The sequence below is a fragment of the Tachysurus vachellii genome, chromosome 22, assembly GCF_030014155.1.
Source record: "Tachysurus vachellii isolate PV-2020 chromosome 22, HZAU_Pvac_v1, whole genome shotgun sequence".
Lineage (NCBI taxonomy): Eukaryota > Metazoa > Chordata > Actinopteri > Siluriformes > Bagridae > Tachysurus > Tachysurus vachellii.
Window position 1 is genome coordinate 14,004,715 of NC_083481.1, and position 10,572 is coordinate 14,015,286.

Genomic DNA, 10,572 nt, shown 5'->3' on the forward strand with positions numbered 1-10,572 from the left:
CTGTTCCTAAAGTGAACATCCTGTTAAAACCTAAGCATTGGGTCTCATAGCTACTACATGACGTGTCTGTGTATGAGTATTTAAAGTTTTTATATTGTAACATCATACTGTTAGTTTCTCCTGCTTCCCTTAATAACTGGAAGTGTAAGTGAAGTAGCAAATTTTATTGGTTAAAATATTTGTCATGATAAAGTGAACATCGTATCCACTAATAATATTTCTTTTTGTAACGTCTTAATCGGATCCCCAAACCACTTATGTATTTTAATGTCATTTGACCAGTGGCTCCTCATCCATAGAACCATCGAGCGATATACTAATATTAATCTGCATAAAGCCCAATGATTAAAATACCTGCTATTTGGCAGATATAAGCTGATGTTCCGTGTCTTAGACGTTGTGCACTCGACTGTTCAATCTACAAGCATCAGTGTGGCTAGTAATATTCAGAATTAAACCTAATTAAATTTAAAGGCAATAAATAGGAGTTCAAGGATCTGACATTTCAAACATAGTTTAGCCAGATAATGTGTAGATTTAGAAATAGATCCCAATAGATCCACACTCACTGACAGCCCCTTGATTAAATGGCTCGAACTTAAATTTAGGACATTTGACAGATGCCGTTTTCTAGAGAGACTTATATTTATCTAACTGAGTAGTAGAGGGTTAATCGCCTTGCTCCAGGGTGCAGCAGTGCTGGGATTCAAACTCATAACCTTCCCATCAGTAGGCCGAAATCTTAACCAGTGAATTTGATTTGTGCGTTCCAGTTAAAGGATGTGGAATTTTCTTGCTTACTTCCTTTTCATAGTCACCAGCTTTCATATTTTTAATCAGTATTAATATTTCTGAAAAATGTTAAACGTTCGGTTGCCTTGTCGGCTCAGGATGTCATAATTCTTACAACACTTGTGTCATAACACTTACAATGGGGCTGTTGCTAGAATTGGAATATTAGTGATCACATTATTCAAAACATGGTACGATTCATTAAAATACATCAATAGAGCATTTGAAGGTCTCTTGGAGTCCTTCTGTACTGCTCGCTTTCGTTGTTTCAGCTTGTTTTGGATGTCGGCCTTCACATCCACGTGACTAATGCAGGACGTGTGTTACGCTTCAGCTCTCTTTTCACCAGGAAGGATAAACACTCCGGTTACAGCACCTGCAATATGAGCTTCAGGTTTCTCTGCTCGGTGCAGGGAAGAAGTACAGGGACGAACAAAGACGGAGGTCAACACCGCTGTAACATGACAAGTGCGGTAGAAAGAAACAGAGAGGGACAAACACGTAAACAAATAAATAAAGGAACAACACTTTTACAAACCGAACAGGAAGAAGAGCACATATAAATGTTGCAACGAGCGATTATTTGTTTTACTTCATCCTTCTTGTCAGTTCGAACCAGTCTAACCATTTTCCTCTATTGTTTTTCTTCAACAAGGTGTTTCCACCTTCAGAAATGTGGCTCAATTACTGTTCTTGGTTGTTTGCTATGTTCTGTGTAAACTCTGTAGACATGCATCTATATATCGGTCTATCTAGACGGGCTCACTTTGGGCTGTGAAATAGTATAGCCGTTTCCTAGAGTGGCTATGTGTGTGTGTGTGTGTGTGGCCAGTGTTGTTTTTTATGAGCTGTTTAACAGCGAAGGCTGAACAGAGCCATTTAGAACGAGCTGGGTGAAAGGAGTGAGTGCTGCTTGGGTCATAAAAGCATCGTGTTCGTTATGACGTGGGAAGGAAATGTGTAGAATAAATCCAAGGCCTATTAGTGATGCCTGGTCCGCTTTCTTACTTGGTTTCTCACTTCAATGTTCCATATTTCTATGTGTTTTAGGTTACATAATCAGTTAAGGCAGAAGCACTGGTGTCTCACTTTCTTACTATGTGTAAAGTATGTTCAGTATCATATATCAATCTGTCAGATTTGATCATGAAATTAATTACAAATGGTATCTGTGTTTGGAAAATCTATGTTTGGAAAATCTAATTATACAAATATATGAATGTATTTTCAGTAAATGGACAGAAAATAAATCAGCACTGAGTGTTCTGTACAGAGCAATCATTTTGATCAAAAAGCACATGTGGTTGTGATAGTCAGGTATAGAATATTTACCCTGATAGTTATCGTGATCTTAATTAGATTTGAATATGATTAATATGTAATCCAATCAGGAAGGTTTTTAATCTGTTCGAAAGCCCAAGAATGACCTTGCAGGTGTCTGAATCATGAAGGCCTAAGAATGTCCTTGCATGTGTCTGAATCATGAAGCTTGTGGTGTAAAAGATTAAGAATTAACGTTGACTCAGATGATCTGCAGACATCTTCGGTTATGACTTGCTACGCATTTATAATAATGTCTGATTTTTGGCATTTTGGAAGATTATCCATGACTCCATCTACTGTATATATTAGTGATTAGTGATGTAGATCAAGCTGTAATGTTACTCAGAGGTTGTTTGGTCAGAAGACGAGTGTGAGCATGTCTAAAATTAACGGTCAAACATTTCACCCGTGGCAGAACCCTGCAATTATAAACAAAACATGGAAAACAAGTGCTTTTAATATGTTAGAAAAATAATTCCTGGTAAACAGCTACAGCAATTTAAGTTCTTAAATATTTTATATATTAAAGAAAATGCTTGTTTTGCCATGCTGACAATCACACACTGGATATCTTTAGGTTTATAGCTTAATTTTACACATTTTCATTAATAAAGTTAGATCATTTGTTTACTTTCCCTGCTTCACTTCAACTAAATGCACTTACTTTAATTCTATTCTTGAATTCCGAAACATATTTAACCTAAAAATGATTTATTTATTTAAATGATATTCCTTTTTTAAATGGTGCTTTACAGAAACTTTTGTTTGACTTCACCCATGCATTTAGTGACTGAATAAAAAAGTGTTCAGTGAAGAAATTTCATTAACATTCATTCATTCATTCATCTTCTACCGCTTATCCGAACTACCTCAGGTCACGGGGAGCCTGTGCCTATCTCAGGCGTCATCGGGCATCAAGGCAGGATACACCCTGGACGGAGTGCCAACCCATCACAGGGCACACACACACACACACACACTCTCATTCACTCACGCAATCACACACTACGGACAATTTTCCAGAGATGCCAATCAACCTACCATGCATGTCTTTGGACTGGGGGAGGAAACCGGAGTACCCGGAGGAAACCCCCGAGGCACGGGGAGAACATGCAAACTCCACACACACAAGGCGGAGGCGGGAATCGAACCCCCAACCCTGGAGGTGTGAGGAGAATGTGCTAACCACTAAGCCACCGTGCCCCCCATTTCATTAACAGTGGATGCCAAATCTATAATAAAGAAGCGTTCATTAAATTCCTTTTCAGTTTGATATCAGTTTAAAATATCTCAAAACACAATAGGTCTCTTCACTTTAAACACATTTAACTTTAATATTCAGTCCAGGCTTTAGGATGCACTGAAAGTCTTCAAAATCTCACACAATGTGAGGTGTGTGTGTGTGTGTGTGTGTGTGTGTGTGTGTGTGTGTGTGTGTAATAGAAATGAAAAAGCAGGCTAGAGATACAATGTGTGTAGCAGTGGACCAGTGAAGTGTGTGGGGGTGAAATAGTAAGTTATGAAAGTGAAGTGCTGACTGATTCAACTTTGGATTAGTGTACAGGGAAGTAGAATACACACATATCAAAACACTAGGCTACGAGCCCTGTGTTCCTCCACTTAATGAGTGTTTCGTTAAATGACATAGATTAAGGGCGCTCTTGCTGTTCAGGACGGAGCCGCTTATGAGTGTTATGAGGTTAGTTTGAATACATCAGGAATGTTAAAGTCAGTTTAGCTTTCGAGTCAAATTCCACTCATTCAGTCAGTTTAGTGATGAATAACACACACCTCCTCTTCCATCGGTTCATGGATCAGCATGTTTATCAAAAAATAGTCCAATAAGAAACCATGGGTGCTGGAGTGCAAGATCACTGGTTTGTGTTAGATGAAAGTGAAAGGTAAAATATTTCTTCGCTTCACAGAACATTTTATTTAGCTCTGTTAATTTCCCTGGTATATTATAAGGTAAACTGGAATAAAAAAAAAACATCACCAGCACCACCACCCCCAACACTTGTCTTGCAGTGGTGTAGTGGTTAATGCTGTGGAATCTGGTATGCAAGGTCTGTGGTTTGAATGTCTGTGTCCTTGCTCATAAATGCTTGAAGCGGCTTATTGAGGACAATAGTCAACAACATTTTCTATCTTGTACTGATTAGTGTCAAGATATAGTGTCTGAGATGATGTTTTTGGGTTTTTTTTTTTGCTACAGGTTAGGGTTAATTAGGTGAAAATGAAATATAAACAAGCACCTTCTCTCTTGCAGTAGTGTAATGGTTAGTTCCATGGGATCTAGTGTGTGAGGTCCTGTTGTGTCTTTATTCTTTTGGTTATGCTCAGGCTCACTTGGAGCAGTTTAGAGCTCCACAAAAGCCCTGTAGAGGAGTGTAGTGGTGTAGTGATTAATGGTGTGCGCTAGGGTGTATGGGGTCCTTGGTTTGAGCCTCGGTGCTGGTGCTTTAGTTCAGGTTCACTTTTAGACATTTATTAAGACAAAAGTCCCACAACCGGAAATTCTGCTTGTGGTATAGTGGTTAGTGCTGTGGGTTTTGGTGTATGAGGTTAAAGGTTCAAATCTGCCTCACTTGCCTTCTTTTTCTTAATACCCTCAGGTCACAGTTAATTAGACCAAGGTGAAAAGGTGTTTAAAGCAGGGGTTAACGTGTTGTTGTGACTCACATGGATGAGCGTTGGCGTGCGATTAGCGTGGCTGTTTGTTCAGAGCGCTGGTGTGTGTGAGTCTTGGAAGATACAAGTTTTTCCTTTTTAAACAAAGCTTTTGGTCAGGGTTAATTAGACAAAGATGAAAAGATCTTCAAAGAAGCCTGCTAGAATTTACAGGGCATTTTATCTATTTCTCTTCATATTTACCTGGTATAAATAGGACTGTTTTGAGCCTTTAATTTAGTCCAATAAGCAATCAATTCATTTGTCTTTCAATGGTGTAGTGCTACGCCACGCCAAAAACGCATGTTGCACCTTTTATTAAGACAAATGTCTTATAAGCAATAATCTCATTACCTGTCCTGCTGTAGTATAGTGGTTAGTGACATAGACGTTGCTGTGTATATGCCCAGGCTTGAAGCTGACTGGCTTGTTTTTTTTTTTTTTGCAAGTGCAGGTAGTGCTATTTATTAAGACAAAAGTCCCATAACCAAAACACATTTATGTTCTTTAGTGGTGTAGTGGTTAGAGATATGAGCTACATGTGTATGATATTGCGGGTCTGGGTATAGACTTTTTGTTTAAATACCTTCAGGGCCGGTTTAGTGAAGGTGAAATGGTTTTTAAACAGCTTACAAACATGAGCTCCTGTGGCTCACATGGATGGGCACTGGCTTAGAGTTGGAGGATTGTCGGTTCAATCCCCATACAGGGCTCAAAACTACAAGGAGTGAGGTGACAAGAGTGGCCGCAGACAAGATGGCTGATGGGCACTGTAGGTGAGACGGCACGCTCAAGATGGCTGATGGGCACTGTGGATGAGACGGCATGCTCAAGATGGCTGAAGGGCACTGGTAGATGAGATGGCATGACCAAAGGGCACCAGTGCCCATAGTCAAGGCAGCATGTGCAAGGCAGCTGGTGAAAGGGCACTTGCACCCCCAAGATGGCAGAAAGATAAGTGTCAAATGGCTGCAAGCAGGAGGGCTAGTGTGGCAATAGATAGAGTCCCCAGGAAAGGGGGCTAGAAAAAGGAAAGCTGGCCTAGAGGAGAAATTAGCTTACATTTTTGCAAAAACAAATTTATTGAAAGTTAACAAAACCCTCTACTCTCTTTTCACATTCTCTCTCATCTACTCTCTTCACTCTCATTATTCCCAGACAACCAGGGAGTGTATGCTTGAGCCAGACTCGAACCACCAACTTCTCAACTGAGGAGCAAGTATTTTACAACGCCACCAATAATAACAAAAAAAATTACAAATAATCAACAATTGCATAAAAGATTCTCAGAATTCACCCGTTCCCTGTCATAAATTTGGGTATAATATCTTACTTTGGTAAAAAATATCTTGCTAATGAAAAATTACATTGTTAAAGCTCAATTTATGAATTTATTGCTCTATTTCACCACCAGGTGGACAAACAGAGACTTGACAGACAAATTCAAATTGAAATTCTACACAAGACCATTTTAATTCAGAACAGATTCTTCTGGTGATATAATAATAATAATAATAATAATAATAATAATAATAATAATAATAATATAAAACAATACAACTCAAGCATAACGCTCATAGTCTGGCCCAGTCTAGCTGAGTGGTACGATTAACATAAGAACTAGTCTTCCTGCTGACATCTATGAAGTATTGGGTGGCTACTTTCTGTGTTTATCAGTCAAACTATATATATATATATATATATATATATATATATATATATATATATATATATATATATATATATATATATATATATATACACACACACACACACACACACACACACTATATATATATATACATATATATATAGAAAAAAAACATTCACCCACAGACTACCTCAGAGCCCGAGTCCCTCACCGCTTTCCAATAAATGCTGTTCAGCAAACCAAAAGCTGCAAAAATGAATTCTCTTACCTTATATGTCGTGTTTCTCTTCAGTTAAACTCTTAGTTTGTTCTAGCATGTTCATTAGTAAAGGCGGAGATGACCTCCTCATGGGAAAGTAGTCCATTAGCTCTACCGAGTTTGTACCAGCAATGTACTAGTTTGAAGTAAACCCATGCTGGGATAGCAAGGCTGTGCTCTGACTAAATCTGACCTTAACTTCTGTGGTGGTCTCTGATGACTAAGTGGCAGATAGCCAACATGTGACCTGTCCTGACATTTTTATTAAAGACTGTCATCATTAACTAAACAGAATATTTTTTTGTAAAACCAATGATTCCTATGTCAGAAGGACATGCCAGACATTCTGAATTTCCCTGGAATGCCACTTCATGATATAATAATTCTCTGTAGTTAAAAGGCTGTAGTGGTCATCCTGTCGAGTGCAGCATTGTGGACATGCTCCCTGCATTCTGCCTGACAAATGAGTGGCCAATACATAGTGACACGAGCTTCTGTCTGCTCAGTGATCAATGCTTGGCCTTGTGTATACCCCCGACAGGCTCCTGCATAGTGAAGAGCTCTCTAGGGCACTACACTGCAGTAACTCCAAGCTGACAAATTTTGATCTTCCTTGTGGATACCTGGGCCATGGGCTAGTAATGGACAGCTTTCTTAAAAATTTATCCATTCCTCCCCTGGTCCAAAGACATGCATGGTAGGTTGATTGGCATCTCTGGAAAACTGTCCGTAGTGTGTGAGTGCGTGAGTGAATGAGAGTGTGTGTGTGCCCTGCGATGGGTTGGCACTCCGTCCAGGGTGTATCCTGCCTTGATGCCCAATGACGCCTGAGATAGGCACAGGCTCCCCGTGACCCGAGGTAGTTCGGATAAGCGGTAGAAGATGAATGATTAACCCAGACCACTAACATTAATGGCGGATATTGTTTATTGTTTTTTGTCTCTCCAAATATTCTCTAATAACTTGCCTTCCCTTTGTGCGTTTATAACTGTCTCCAAACCATTTCATGTCCTCTGAGCGGCATTTGGATTCTCTGAGTCGTAACATACACAGCCTCCCCAATTCCTCTTGCCATATCTGTTATAACTCTGCCAGATGTCATACACTGCCTTCTCCAGATCAACTCTGGAATCCAAGAAAGATGGAAAGTTTTTTTTCTGCTGATTATACCATATGTTTTGTATTGGTTTCTTGTTTCTGGGAAACTTTAAAATAGAGGTACGTTTTCCCTTTTTCCTCAGAAATCATAAGGGAAGCAAAAACTTGCATTAAATAAATAGATAAAAGTTGAAGTACAGCATCACTTATTATATAAGTCGAAAATGAAACTATTCATTCATAAAAGAAAAATTCTGAAATAATTTCAGTATACTCAATTTAGTATAAGTGGCATGAAAAAAATGTTTAAACTACCTAACAACAGCTTGATAGCAAACAGAGATGAAATTATATTGCATTAAGATAAAAAAAATTCACATGATTGCACAAGGAATGTAGACTGATTGTGTAGTTACATCTAGAGTGTGTTGGACGTTGAGAGAGCATTAAAAACCAGTAGATCTTGATCACCATGTTTAACGGTAACCATTAAGCCAATTCCTACTGGTATAAAACAATCTTCCAGAAGTTTCAATAAAGATAATAATAATAAACTAGGTGGATGCTTTACAAAATAGTTTTATGCAGACCATCAAAACAAAATTGTAATCATATTGTACACAAAAATATATTTATATTGCCGTAGGAGAATCTCCCTTGCCCAAGCGGAGTTGCTTCAAATACCGCCACATGTTTTAGAGAAGACAAGACTGAGAGAAAATCAAATGCAGGAGAGCTGGAGAGTCTGTAAAATAAACTAGTGTCAAGTTTTAGTGCTCTGTTTCCCTATGTGTGTGAGTGTGTGTGTGTGTGTGTGTGTGTGTGTGTGTGTGTGTGTGTGAGAGAGAGAGAGAGAGAGAGAGAGAGTGTGTGTGTGTGTGTGTGTGTGTGTGTGTGTGTGTGTGTGTGTGAATGAGGGGGGGGAAGAGAGAGAGAGAGAGGGAGAGAGAGAGAGAGAGAGAGAGAGGTGTTTGTATTCATATAGTGATTGCATGAATTTGTCTTTGTGTGTATAAACATAGTCTTACTATGTGTGTGTGTGTGTGTGTGTGTGTGTGTGTGTGTAAGAGAGAGATATGCATGAAGGATCCGCTAAACACACTTCCTATTCTCTGTAAATTGTAGTATTTGAACAACTGTGCCCTTTTTAGATGCATCTCCAGTTTCTTTGTCCTTTATCACAAAGATCTTGGGGGTAATTACAGGCAGTTATACAAACAGTGGACAGAGAGAGAGAGAGAGAGAGAGAGAGAGAGAGAGAGAGAGAGAGAGATGGGAGGGTCCTGGTCAAGAGAGCCAGAGAGTCTAGACTCCAGATGTGTGTCTATGGCCCCCATGGTCTTCAGTAAATAGTAGTAAATATCAGCAGCTTGTCATCGCTGTGGACTTGAATACACTACAGTCGCCCAGCAGTGCGTGTGTGTGTGTTTGTTTGTGTGTGTGTCATCATCTCCATGCCCAGGTTGTGCTGTTTCTGTCTCACCAGGCTCAAACTAAATTGTCAGTGTGCAGCAGCACAATTACAGATTCTCAGCCAAGCATCTTTACCAGCTTATTATTAAAAGTCTGACATTAGAATACGGTCTGCATTCAAACGCAGTAACATCTGCTGACACAGCCAGAAAATATAGCTGACTAAATGTAATTGAGTAAACAGAGACATCTCAGGTATAAACTTCCTACCCAGCATGTTCAGCACACAGACACTTTACATTTATGAAGATTTCTGGGGGCTTAAAGGAGATTGTAAAGAAGAGAGAACCCACAAGCACTATCCAAATCATTCATTCAACAATGCACTAAAAAGCTATTCTATATCAGTATCATAGTGTCAAACAGATTAGAGATGGTTAGGGATTTTCTTAAAACCTCCTCATCATCTCCTAGTCATTATCTCGCAGTGAGTAAGGTGACATCATTCAAATTCCCAGGTACTAACACCACAAATCGGAAACAAACACAACAGCCATAATCAGGAGAGATCATCATTGGCTGTTTTTGCAATGGAAGCTGCAATATCTTAACATCTCTCAACTATCTCAGTTTCACATATCCACTGTTGAGATCTTTTTTTATCATCATCAGTAACTGTGTGTTTCAGCTCAGCATCCTCCAGTTTAAGGTCATACTGCAGTGAACTGAACACGCTGCTGAAATCTGCCTAGTCAGCAGCAGCTATTGTTTCAGGAGCTGAATGTCATCAGAACCAAGATATCAGCCAGCTGAGAAAATCTCTGTATACCACATCCAGGGAACTATCTGTTTCAGAAACCCCTCTCAGGTAAACTGTACAGCAATTTGCACATCGCCTCTTGCACATTTTATGTATTTTTGTGCTTATCTGAAAAGTGAAATTCTTGTGTACTTTTACATTTGGTGAATAAAGTCATGCTGATTATTATGAAGTAGCAGAACAGTGCGTAATATCACGCAACTGTAGGTCAAGACATTTAGTTAATGCTCACCTTAATCATATAAAAGTTTCTCTGAATGCACAGACTTCAGGTGGACGGGCTACAACAACAGAAGAATGCACTGGCCTTCACTCCTGTCAGCCAAGAGCAGGAGTCTGAGTGTGCACAGACTCACCCAGACCTGTGGAATTACTATCTGTATTTTACAGATTTTATACTTCCTCGACTTTACCTATTGTACTTAACATGTAGGCATAACATTTAGTAGACCTAGTAATACATTTTATCTTGGCTAAGATTTAGCGCTAGCAAGCAAAATAACACTACTGACATATACATATCATTCTAAGCAACATGTGCTCTGA